This window comes from Oncorhynchus mykiss, chromosome 3, assembly GCF_057628025.1.
Source record: "Oncorhynchus mykiss isolate SJ-2025 chromosome 3, ASM5762802v1, whole genome shotgun sequence".
In the NCBI taxonomy this organism is placed as follows: domain Eukaryota; kingdom Metazoa; phylum Chordata; class Actinopteri; order Salmoniformes; family Salmonidae; genus Oncorhynchus; species Oncorhynchus mykiss.
Window position 1 is genome coordinate 50,356,583 of NC_143024.1, and position 12,383 is coordinate 50,368,965.

General features: G+C 40.6%; 1 protein-coding gene and 1 long non-coding RNA gene across 45 annotated transcripts in view; one reads left to right on the forward strand and one right to left on the reverse strand.

Moving 5' to 3' along the window:
* LOC149984574 (uncharacterized) overlaps window positions 1–12,383 on the reverse strand; it is a 245,839-nt gene that overhangs the window by 159,176 nt on the left and 74,280 nt on the right. The gene's annotated exons all lie outside the window — the stretch shown is intronic.
* LOC110519946 (LIM domain only protein 7) overlaps window positions 129–12,383 on the forward strand; it is a 124,713-nt gene continuing 112,458 nt past the window's right edge. For 24 of the 44 annotated variants that reach the window (XM_090229442.1, XM_090229449.1, XM_090229456.1 and 21 more), the window contains exon 1: window positions 10,614–10,938. The gene's annotated coding sequence lies outside the window, so the exon portion shown is untranslated. Of the gene's footprint in view, window positions 761–10,608; window positions 10,939–12,383 lie in introns of those variants that run through there. The other 20 variants (XM_090229421.1, XM_090229422.1, XM_090229420.1 and 17 more) reach the window with 4 other exon arrangements.

Here is a 12,383-nt window from a genome sequence, read left to right on the forward strand (position 1 = left end):
AGGCCTGATCAATGTCAACTGACTTCACACCCATGTATAAACACCAAACCCGTCTGTGTGTTTTTGTATGTTTCTGCCGTGTGTGTTTTGACAACAACAATGGCCTGTTTCTCTTGCCCTGTTCCTGCAGCAGTGGTTTGAGATCATGGGAAAGGCACAAGGCCGTAACAACACTGGGGCTCTGTGTGTGTGTGTGTGTGTGTGTGTGTGTGTGTGTGTGTGTGTGTGTGTTTCCCCCTCTACTCCAGATGCTTGCCTCTGTGGTCTGCTTGGCTGGCTCCAGAACAGTTTATAGCACTCCCCTTTTCTGTTTACCGGGGACCTTATAGGAGCCAACGCAGAAACTTAAGGAACTGAAGGAACTTAACTTTCACTCTGCAGGAACTTACAGTGGAGGATTGGAGAAGATTGAAAAGAAAAAAACAACACAGAGCTTCCTCTACTGTTCTATACATCCTACCTTTCTTCTCTAGGTTAAACCACTCACTCACCCTCTCACCCTCTCCCTCTCCCTCTCTCTCTCTCTGTCTCTCACACGCCCTTTCACACTGTATCTGTCTTTTCATCACGTTTACAGGCGGTAGCCAAGAAAACATTTGGGTGCAACAATTTCCGATCTGCACTGGAGAACGGTCTCTCTCTCTCTCTCTCTCTCTCTCTCTCTCTCTCTCTCTCTCTATAAATATATCTTGCTGTTGCTCTTTCAAGCCTCCCATTCATTCAGGACCCTCTCTCCTATCTCCAGAGCTCTACTTCTTCCGTAAGTGTTACTGAGATTGCCCAGCACTGAATGTAGTATAGAATGTTTGCTTGTTAGACCTTGTTGTTAAACCACCTTATTGAAAACAGAGCCCATTTGGACTTAAATATATGCCATGTTAGTGTTTGATTGTCATATTTTCCTCTGTTCAATCTTGTTTCGCAATGACGTCTTTTTACTGACATTTCCTACTAGTAACATTTCCAACGAAGAATGTTACTAGTAAAACCCACACATTTTTTGTTCGTTTGTTCTCTGTCCCATTTCATTTTGCTATGATGTCTTGTAATGTATTTTAAATGGGGATGGTTTTGCCTGTGGAACAGATATGATTGGGATGGAGCGGGCTGGTTGCCATCTTGGCTTCTTTAATGAGAGGGGTGATAGGCTGTGGAGTTAATTGGGATTGCTGTAGCTGAAACCACAGTGGAAAGCAAAGCAGTGTTGCATTGACCTAAATGAATTTAAGAACACTCAACTCATGTGGAAGGAGATGTTAGCATAACATTATGATAACATTGAGATGCATGCATGTGTAAGCGTGCATGTATCTTCAGCGTGTGTGCGTGTTGCTGTTCTTTGCGTGTGTGTGTGTGCGCGTGGGCCTCCCAGACACCCTGGTGTTGTTTCAGTGACTCAGCAGAGGGCTTTAATTACCACAGGCTGTTGCGAAATCTCCCTGACCACTCGGGCCATCCACTCTGTAAAGCACAGTCAGACACAGACAGACAACCACTCGTTCTGCTGATCTCATCCTGACTCCACTTTTTACCACCCTCAGGATAACGGCAGACATAGGGGAATTCTCAATGTTTTCTCAATGTCTATGGAAGTAGTCTTCAGTACTGTTAGCCTGGTTCCAGATCTGTTGGTGCTTTATAGTCAACTCCTTAACAGAACTCAGAACAGTTCGAATCACAGAGGTTTATTTACAAAACAGGGGGCAGGAAAACGACAGGTCAAGGGCTGGCAGAGGTCAGTAATCCAAAGCAGAGTCCGTAAAATACAGAAAGGCAGGAAGGTTCAGGGCCAGGGCATGGAGCAGTCAGTAATCCAGGGCAGTGTCAGAAGGTTCAGAAGGGCAGGCAGGCTCAGGGTCAGGGCAGGCAGTATGGTCAAAACCAGAAGAACTAGATGATAGGGACTAAAGAAAACAGGAGTACGGGAAAAAACATGCAGGTAGGCTGGTAACAGACAAACAGTCAACACAGGTATAAATGCACAGGGCATAATGGGAAAAATGAGCGACACCTGGAGGGGGGTGGAGACAAGCGCATGACAGGTGAAAAAGATCACGACTCCTATGGTCGTCATGTTTTTCATGACAATAACTTCACTGTAAAACCCTATAAGTTCCGTGAACTAATTGTAAATCAAAACACTAAAAAGTTCAAATGAAGGCACACCTAATTATTTTTAATTACTTGTAGTTAACCTGATGGTTTTATGCTAATTTAAAAAAATTTAACTGTACTTTACTTAAAAAAATAATGTTAATTAGTTTAATACATTGGATTGCTGCATATTGAATAGCTATGTTTTAGCTGTAGTCAACTTAGTTTGTATTTGTATTTATTAGCTGATGCCAAGGCAGCAGCTACTTTTCCTGGGGTCCAGCAAAATGTATACAAAAGTTATACTTAAAAAGAAAAAATATTACAATACATATACAACAGATTAAGTGTGTGCCCACAGGCCCCTGCTCTACTACCATATATCCACAACACAAAATCCATGTGTACGTGTGTGTGTATAGTGCGTTTGTTATCATGTGTTTGTATGCATGTGTCTGTGCCTGTGTTTGTGTATTTTTATAAATGTTTCTATCGGAATTTACTGCTTGCGTGAGTTACTTGATGTGGAATAGAGTTTCATGTAGTCATGGCTCTATGTAGTACTGTGCGCCTCCCATAGCCTGTTCTGGACATGGGGACTGTGAAGAGACTTTTGGTGGCATGTCTTGTGGGGTATTTTTAATTTAATTTAATTTAACTAGACAAATCAGTTAAGAACAAATTCTAATTTACAATGACGGCCTACACCGGCCAAACTCGGACGACAATGTGCCAATTGTGCGCCGCCCTATGGGACTCCCAATCACGGCCGGTTATGATACAGCCTGGAATCAAAAAAGTGTGTCTGTAGTGACGCCTCTAGCACTAAGATGCTGTGCCTTAGACCTCTGCGCTGTGAGCCCAAAAGGACGAGGTCCTACTGAGATGCATGGGTGTCCGAGCTGTGTGCCAGTAGTTTAAACAGACAGCCCGGTGCATTCAACATGCCAATACCTCTCACAAATACAAGTAGTGATGAAGTCAATCTCTCCTCCACTTTGAGCCAGGAGAGATTGACATGTATATTTTTAATGTTAGCTCTCTGTGTACATCCAAGAACCAGTCGTGCTGCCATGTTCTGAGCCAATTGCAATTTTGTGGTCAGGTGCCACAAAAAGTCCCACTTTGTGGCATCTGACCACGTGACTAAACAGTAGTCCAGGTAAGACAAAACTAGGGCCTGTAGGACCTTCCTTGTTGAGAGCTGTTAAGAATGCAGAGCAGAGCTTTATTATGGACAGACTTCTCCCCATCCTAGCTACTGTTGGATCAATGTGTTTTGACCATGACAGTTCACAATCCAGGGTTACTCCAAGCAGTTTAATCTCCTCAACTTGCTCAATTTCCACATTATTCATTACAATATTTACAGTGCCTTGCGAAAGTTTTCGGCCCCCTTGAACTTTGCGACCTTTTGCCACATTTCAGGCTTCAAACATAAAGATATAAAACTGTATTTTTTTGTGAAGAATCAACAACAAGTGGGACACAATCATGAAGTGGAACGACATTTATTGGATATTTCAAACTTTTTTAACAAATCAAAAACTGAAAAATTGGGCGTGCAAAATTATTCAGCCCCCTTAAGTTAATACTTTGTAGCGCCACCTTTTGCTGCGATTACAGCTGTAAGTCGCTTGGGGTATGTCTCTATCAGTTTTGCACATCGAGAGACTGACATTTTTTCCCATTCCTCCTTACAAAACAGCTCGAGCTCAGTGAGGTTGGATGGAGAGCATTTGTGAACAGCAGTTTTCAGTTCTTTCCACAGATTCTCGATTGGATTCAGGTCTGGACTTTGACTTGGCCATTCTAACACCTGGATATGTTTATTTTTGAACCATTCCATTGTAGATTTTGCTTTATGTTTTGGATCATTGTCTGGTTGGAAGACAAATCTCCGTCCCAGTCTCAGGTCTTTTGCAGACTCCATCAGGTTTTCTTCCAGAATGGTCCTGTATTTGGCTCCATCCATCTTCCCATCAATTTTAACCATCTTCCCTGTCCCTGCTGAAGAAAAGCAGGCCCAAACCATGATGCTGCCACCACCATGTTTGACAGTGGGGATGGTGTTCAGGGTGATGAGCTGTGTTGCTTTTACGCCAAACATAACGTTTTGCATTGTTGCCAAAAAGTTCAATTTTTGTTTCATCTGACCAGAGCACCCTCTTCCACATGTTTGGTGTGTCTCCCAGGTGGCTTGTGGCAAACTTTAAACAACACTTTTTATGGATATCTTTAAGAAATGGCTTTCTTCTTGCCACTTCCATAAAGGCCAGATTTGTGCAATATACGACTGATTGTTGTCCTATGGACAGAGTCTCCCACCTCAGCTGTAGATCTCTGCAGTTCATCCAGAGTGATCATGGGCCTCTTAGCTGCATCTCTGATCAGTCTTCTCCTTGTATGAGCTGAAAGTTTACAGGGACGGCCAGGTCTTGGTAGATTTGCAGTGGTCTGATACTCCTTCCATTTCAATATTATCGCTTGCACAGTGCTCCTTGGGATGTTTAAAGCTTGGGAAATCTTTTTGTATCCAAATCCGGCTTTAAACTTCTTCACAACAGTATCTCGGACCTGCCTGGTGTGTTCCTTGTTCTTCGTGATGCTCTCTGCGCTTTTAACGGACCTCTGAGACTATCACAGTGCAGGTGCATTTATACGGAGACTTGATTACACACAGGTGGATTGTATTTATCATCATTAGTCATTTAGGTCAACATTGGATCATTCAGAGATCCTCACTGAACTTCTGGAGAGAGTTTGCTGCACTGAAAGTAAAGGGGCTGAATAATTTTGCACGCCCAATTTTTCAGTTTTTGATTTGTTAAAAAAGTTTGAAATATCCAATAAATGTCGTTCCACTACATGATTGTGTCCCACTTGTTGTTGATTCTTCACAAAAAAATACAGTTTTATATCTTTATGTTTGAAGCCTGAAATGTGGCAAAAGGTCGCAAAGTTCAAGGGGGCCGAATACTTTCGCAAGGCACTGTAGTTGAGGTTTAGGGTTTAGTGAATGATTTGTCCCAAATACAATGCTTTTAGTTTTTTTTTTTAGGACTAACTTATTACTTGCCACCAATTCTGAAAATAAATACATTTCTTTGTTAAGTGTTGCAGTCATTTTAGTCACTGTGATAGCTGATGTGTATAGTGTTGAGTCATCTGCATACATAGACACACTGACTTTACTCAAAGCCTTTGACCTTCCTTCAAGCATTTATGGAAAACGACTACCTCGATTTAGTTAGGTACTATTAACTCTAAACGTAACAAACCATACTATATTGTTAGTACACACAACTCAGTGAGTTAGTCAGTCAATGTTCATGCATTCAAGGAATCTATATTCTAGTTTGAGGAAGGCCCTTTCCTGTTTCAGCATGACAATGCCCCCGTGCAAAAAGCGAGGTCCATACAGAAATGGTTTGTTGAGATCGGTGTGGAAGAACTTGACTGGCCTGCGCAGAGCCCTGACCTCAACCCCATCGAACACCTTTGGGATGAATTGGAACACCACTGCGAGCCAGGCCTAATAGCCCAACATCAGTGCCCAACCTCATTAATGCTCTTGTGGCTGAATAGAAGCAAGTCCTCGCAGAAATGTTCCAACATCTAGTGTAATGTCTTTCCAGGAGATTGGAGGCTGTTATAGCAGCAAAGGGGGACCAACTCCATATGAATTCTAATGCAATAATATAGTATGACATAATGGACAAAACATGAACAGCAACCGTTTTAACCAATCAAATGGGCAGACAATGGTGGGAAGGAAGTGGTAAGCACATTTCATCCCTCCCTGCATATTTCCGCTATGTATCCAGCTCTTTAAGTAGAACATGAGCGAAAGGGAGGAGGGGACAAGAGGAGAGGATGGCAAGGGAGAAAAGAAGAGGAGGGAAGGGGGTGCTGAGAGGAGAGGGTAGAGGGGGAGGAGAGGAAGGAGGAGGAGAGAAATAGAGTAGAGAATGAGAAGTAGAGGAGAAAGGAGACGAGCTAAAGAAACGTACTTTGTCCAGGGTTGGGGTCAATTCCATTTAAATTCCAGTCAATTCAGGAAGTACACAACAATTCCAATGCTTTTCAATGAGGAACATTTGGAATTGGAATTTGATTTACCTTCTGAATGGAATTGACCCCAACCTGGTTGTGTTTTTATCTTTCTCATTTTTTATATTTTATGGGAAGCACTTTGCACTGCATCTTACCTTTAAGGAAATGTGCTTTTTCAAAAAAGTTTGGTTTGATTTTTTAAAAGAGGTTATGAGAGGAGGCAAAACAAGACAATAAAAAAGAAGAGAGCTGGCAGACACATGGCGCTTACAACTGTGTTAACCTTTGCTCCTACTAATCATCTAGTATAGTGTGAAACACTGACCTTTGTGATCAGGTTATTGAATGATTCATTGCAGTGTGACATCAAAAAACAAAGAAACTATCCCTCTGGTGTAATGAGTCAGATAAGGACACAGATTTACAAGTAGGAACCATTTCTGACACCTATACATTGTGCCATTGTTGATTAGGATATACAAGCAATGGTTTGATAGTTCGCTGCATCCTCCCTCAGTAAGTATTCATTACTACTACACAATGCAATTATCTCACATAATACATGGATTGTTTTGGTTTGTAGTATGTCAATTTGCAGTGTTATACAGCACTGTAGCCTGGTCCCTGATGTGTTTGTGTTGTCTAGCCAAAGCCTGCGCACCGTAAACCCTAACAGTGTCATGGAGTTAAAACCAGTTAAGTCTATAGGGGCGCTATTTCATTATTGGATAAAAAAAACGTGCCCATTTTAAGCGCAATATTTTGTCACGAAAAGATGCTCGACTATGCATAGAATTGACAGCTTTGGAAAGAAAACATTCTAACGTTTCCAGAACTGCAAAGATATTATCTGTGCGTGCCACAGAACTCATTCTACAGGCGAAACCTAGATGAAACGTCAAACAGGAAATGAGCAGAATCTCTGAAGCTCTGTTTTCAAATGTCTCCTTATATGGCTGTGAATGCAGCAGGAACGACCATGTGCTTTCTATCGTTTCATCAAGATGTCTGCAGCATTGTGACGTATTTGTAGGCATATCATTGGAAGATTGACCATAAGAGACTACATTTTCCAAGTGTCCGCCTGGTGTCCTGCGTCGAAATTGGTGCTTGGCAAAAAGCCAGGTGCAAGTATTTTTCCATTTGATAGAGAGGAGAAACCAGGCTTCCACGAACGATATATCATCGAAGAGATATGTGAAAAACACCATGAGGATTGATTCTAAACAACGTTTGCCATGTTTCAGTCGATATTATGGAGTTAATTTTGAAAAAAGTTTGGAAAAAAGTTCGCGTTTTGAGGACTGAATTTTCGGGTTTTTTTGGTAACCAAATGTGATGTACAAAACGGAGCAATTTCTAATACACAAAGAATCTTTTTGGAAAAACTGAGCATTTGCTATCTAACTGAGAGTCTCCTCATTGAAAACATCTGAAGTTCTTCAAAGGTAAATTATTTTATTTGAAGGCTTTTCTTGTTGTTGTTGAAATGTTGCCTGCTAGATGCTAACGCTAATGCTAACGCTAAATGCTACTCTAGCTAGCTACTGTTACACAAATGATTGTTTTCCTATGGTTTGAGAAGCATATTTTGAAAATCTGAGATGACAGTGTTGTTTACAAAAGGCTAAGCTTGAGAGATGGCATATTTATTTCATTTCATTTGCGATTTTCATGAATAGTTAACGTTGCGTTATGGTAATGAGCTTGAGTCTGTATTCATGATACCGGATCCGGGATGGGGAGATCAGAGAGGTTTTAAACACATTTTTGTTGTAAACTCATTACGTGGCAAACCGTTATCCAGACTCTAAAGTATTGGGTTACCCTGATGTAGCTTTTACTTTTCCTGAACTCAACTATTTTATCTGAATACTGTAACTCATATTTTTAACTGTACAGCCCGACGTCTGGCGTCATGTGCATCAACAACGTTCTGTACCGTGGTGCATCTCAAAGCGAGGGAATTTCAAATACTGTTAAGGATTTTCATAGTAAGAAGAACCTTGGTAAATATCTGTTTTGTCAATGACTGTATATTCAAACAGGTTTTACTGTGTAACTGCAACTAAACAGACCTGTTTGGACAGCAACCATGCTGATTATGAGTTTTATCTAAGTTTTTATTATTGGTGAGATATTAGTGAGATATTGTGCAATTCAGTTTGGCTAACATTACTCTAGGTATGTTAGTGTGTTGCTTGACAAGTAAATGTTTTGACCGCGTGTACAGAGTATGGCGACAGAATTAGTTTATTAATGTTATGCCAAGGGTGCACAATGTAGAAAATAGTAAGAATAAAGAAAAACCCTTGAATGAGTAGATGTTCTAAAACATTTGTACGGTACTGTATAAATAAAAATATTACAATACTTTAAATACTTTAATACTTTAATAAAATGTGTAGAAATAAAATACACTCATGAAATAATAATATTTATGTGATAATCAAAAAAGCATGTTGCTTGGATAAGTTAAACAATTATAAAAAATGTATAAATATATATACAGTACAAGTAAAAAGTTTGAACACACCAACTCATTCATGGATTTTTCTTTATTTGACTATTTTCTACATTGTAGAATCACAGGGAAGACATCAAAACTATGAAATAACACATATGGAATCATGTAGTAAGTAAAAAAATATTAAACAAATCAAAGGTACAGAGGTACATGTGACCCTGACCACGTGGCAAAAGGAATTTTGAAAATTGCTTGCACAGAAGCAGAGTTAGTGCATTGCAGCATCACAATCGACACACAATTTTTTGAAGGAAACTACAACTCTGCATATTTTCCCATTTCACGGGAGCATAATATATGTGATTCTAGTTATTTTACCTCACACTGTCTTGTCAGTTTGCTTTGTAACGTGTTAGATAAGATCAACTTTGACACAACATAGGTCACATACTGATCGAAGGGGATATAAATGCAATAGTAAAAACAAAATGGCCTCATGTATCAAGGCCTTTAACTGTAGTAAACTATACCTATGGTATGCATTGAGTAACAATTTTATGAATTCCGTTCACACAATGGGATGTCCATATGAATTATATCTGATTGTTTTTAAATGAGTGTTTGTTTCCTCAGGTGGCTATAACAGCATGCGATGTCAGCCAACCAGTTAATTCAGCATTTCATATTTTTCTGCCACCAGTCTGGGGGATATGGCAAGAAGCTGGCTAAAAATGGGCATGGTATCATTTGACTCAACATCTAACAAGCTTAGCTTTCTGAATGAACCAGAAAATCAATAGTTATTTCTGAATGATTATCAAAGTTAGATGGCTAATTTGGTTATCCTGCTTTGTGATATACCCCACAGGATTGGTCTTACTGTATCACTGTTCTGTTCAACCCAACAGTAATCAGATAAGCCTTCCCGAACATAAATAGACCCAGATAAAACAAGACCCCCCAATGTACAGCACTATTACAAGTAAACAGTGCAACTGTTAACCGCCCATGCAGGAAGTGAGGGGCTTTTGACCTTTCACATTTTGAGGTCCTACTACTGTGAGCTTAGAGGCCCACTAAAATTTCCCTAATGCGAAGCCGGCAGCTGCTGAGGTCAACTCTCCCCTGCCATCTGCTAATAAGCATGTTCAGTGTTTAAATATAGACCCAGCTACCCCTGTTATTTTTTCAGCCCCATGTTGAATGCTTGAATCCAATGTGTCATTACATGGAGTAGGGTTGTGTGTAGTCCTAAATCACTAAGGGTTATGCAGATGTACAAACGAGGAGGGGGAAGGAGGCACTGGGGAGTTGGAGCATGAAACATTAAAGCTTTACTGTTCTAGGAAGAAGGAATTGACCGATTGTACACAGTACACGCGCTAGGGATCTGTTTTTGGATTGTAATACAGGGTTCAAATATGCAGGGTGTTATGTCAGGACAGGTGACATATACAGCCTGTAACACTCTCTCTCACACACAGTGCATGCATGAGCACACACTCACACAAAACATTATTGCATTGAAGAGAGAATATTTGCTCCACTCCTTTCTAGTCACTAGCAATATTTGCATGGTAGTTTTATTTACATTTTAGTCATTTAGCAGACGCTCTTATCCAGAGCAACTTACAGGAGCAATTAGGGTTAAGAGCGTTGCTGAAAATCAACAGATGTTTCACCTAGTCAGCTCGGGGATTCAAACTAGCAAACTTTTAGTTACTGGCCCAACGCTCTTAACTGCTAGGATACCTGCCGTCGCTCAACCTCTTGTTACAACCGCAGGTGTTCTACAGTGCAGGGAGGGTAGGGGCCAGTTTATTACGGGTGTGTGTGAGAGAGAAAGTGTTACAGACTTGTAAACTTCACTCACCTCTCCTAGTTCCAAATACCCCGCCCCCTTAGCCGGCCCACACACTCTCACAGGTAGTTTTAGAGCTGTCAATTTGCCGGTCATGCTGCCCTGCCCCTGCTTGTGTGTGTTCTGCATTGTGTCACTCTCTATTTGCTACACACACACATGCTCCTACCCGCCCCTTTCTCAGTTATCCCCGGTGGTGTGCACTTTGGATATGCAGCAGTGAAGTGTGGAACTGTTGCTTGTCAAGTCTGCCAGAGAATGCCTGAGTCATTATTGACGGTGACTCTAAAGTTGGAAAACCTTCTCTCTCCCTGTCTGTCTCTCAGTCAGTCTGTTTGTCTATCTGTCTCTCCATAGGACAACTTCAACGTCTTCCTTCCTGTGGGAAGCTCTGACTAAAGGAGGCACAGCTCTTTCACGCAGGAGACCTCCAAGACACATCCACTAAAGCCACTGTCAAGTAAGTACTGCTACATATTAGGATGCACATACAGTACCAGTCAAATGTTTGGACACACCTACTCATTTAAGGGTTTTTCTTTGTTTTTACTGTTTTCTATATTGTAGAATAATAGTGAAGACATCAAAACTATGAAATAACACATATAGAATCATGTAGTAATCAAAAAAGTGTTTGGTTACTACGTGAAAAGTGAATGAGTAGGTGTGTCCAAACTTTTGACTGGTGCTGTATTTACATACAGATGACAAGATATTGATTACTTTTGTATGCATTGTCTGATCTGTGACTGGAACATACTGGGCAGATTATGTGAGCGGAGTTGAGCAGTTGGAAATCCAACTCAGAGATGTGCACCACTCATCCTTTCAAACCGCTCTGCTAAAAACCACTCCATGCACACAGGAGAAGAAACTGCAGCTCCAAATTCGCTCCATTCGCACATCATATCAAATAGACTACATGTCATATTAAACAGCATATACACACTCAAAATAGGTCAGGAGCCAGACAGGGAGCCTAAGAAGGAACTTAAAAAAAAAAAAATTGGCTATATTATTTAAATGATTTTAAGGTTATTGCCTACAAAGAAATGCATTGTGAAGCATTTGCGAGTGTGACACAATAGGCTGGTAGGGATATAAAGCGCTCAGCATTTAAACAACATTTTGTTGTATTAAATCATTATTGTCTATAAATTGTGCATATAGGCTGTGACTTACTTAGAATGAAATACAAATTAACCGAAAAATGACTTATTAGTGCCTTTTAATTCATTTTTAGAAACAGTAGTTTGGCCAGTATGTGGCTTCGGGCTCATGTGATGGTGCCTGGAGAGCAGGCCAGCAGCGGAGAATATCCTCTCCACACTTGCAGAGCCACTGGGGATGCTTAACATCCTTTTGGCCACTCTTGCCAGGCTGGGCAGAGATACAGAGCTGTTTTTTTATTTGTATATAAGTAGGCCAAAATGTTTTTAGGCAAAATAACCCAATCAAAAGGGCAAGCCTCTTGAACATGGAAATATGCCAGGCCTATTGTGCCAAAATCAATTAAGTCCTATTGTATCAATAATAGAACAAAAATTTATGAAATGTTTAAGAGATCAGATTTTTTGTCTAGAAATACTTTGCTACAATGACACATTTAGTTATCTACCCACCTTGTTCCTTTCTTTTAGCATGTGCATGTAGTAAGTACACCATCATGCTTTCGTGATATGTGTCTTTTCAGATTCCACGATGATACTTTAGTTGTGGACATTACATCACCACACTCCTTCTCTTGCTATTTGTCCTCATCTTTGTTAGTCACCTTGATTTTGCACCTGTGTATTTTATCAGTTTCTTTATGGACATATCTGTCAAACTCCATGACAGTAGCTAAAGCAAGGGGCTATAGCAGCTCACAAGTAGACTGCAAATGTATGCTGGACTGGGCATGCC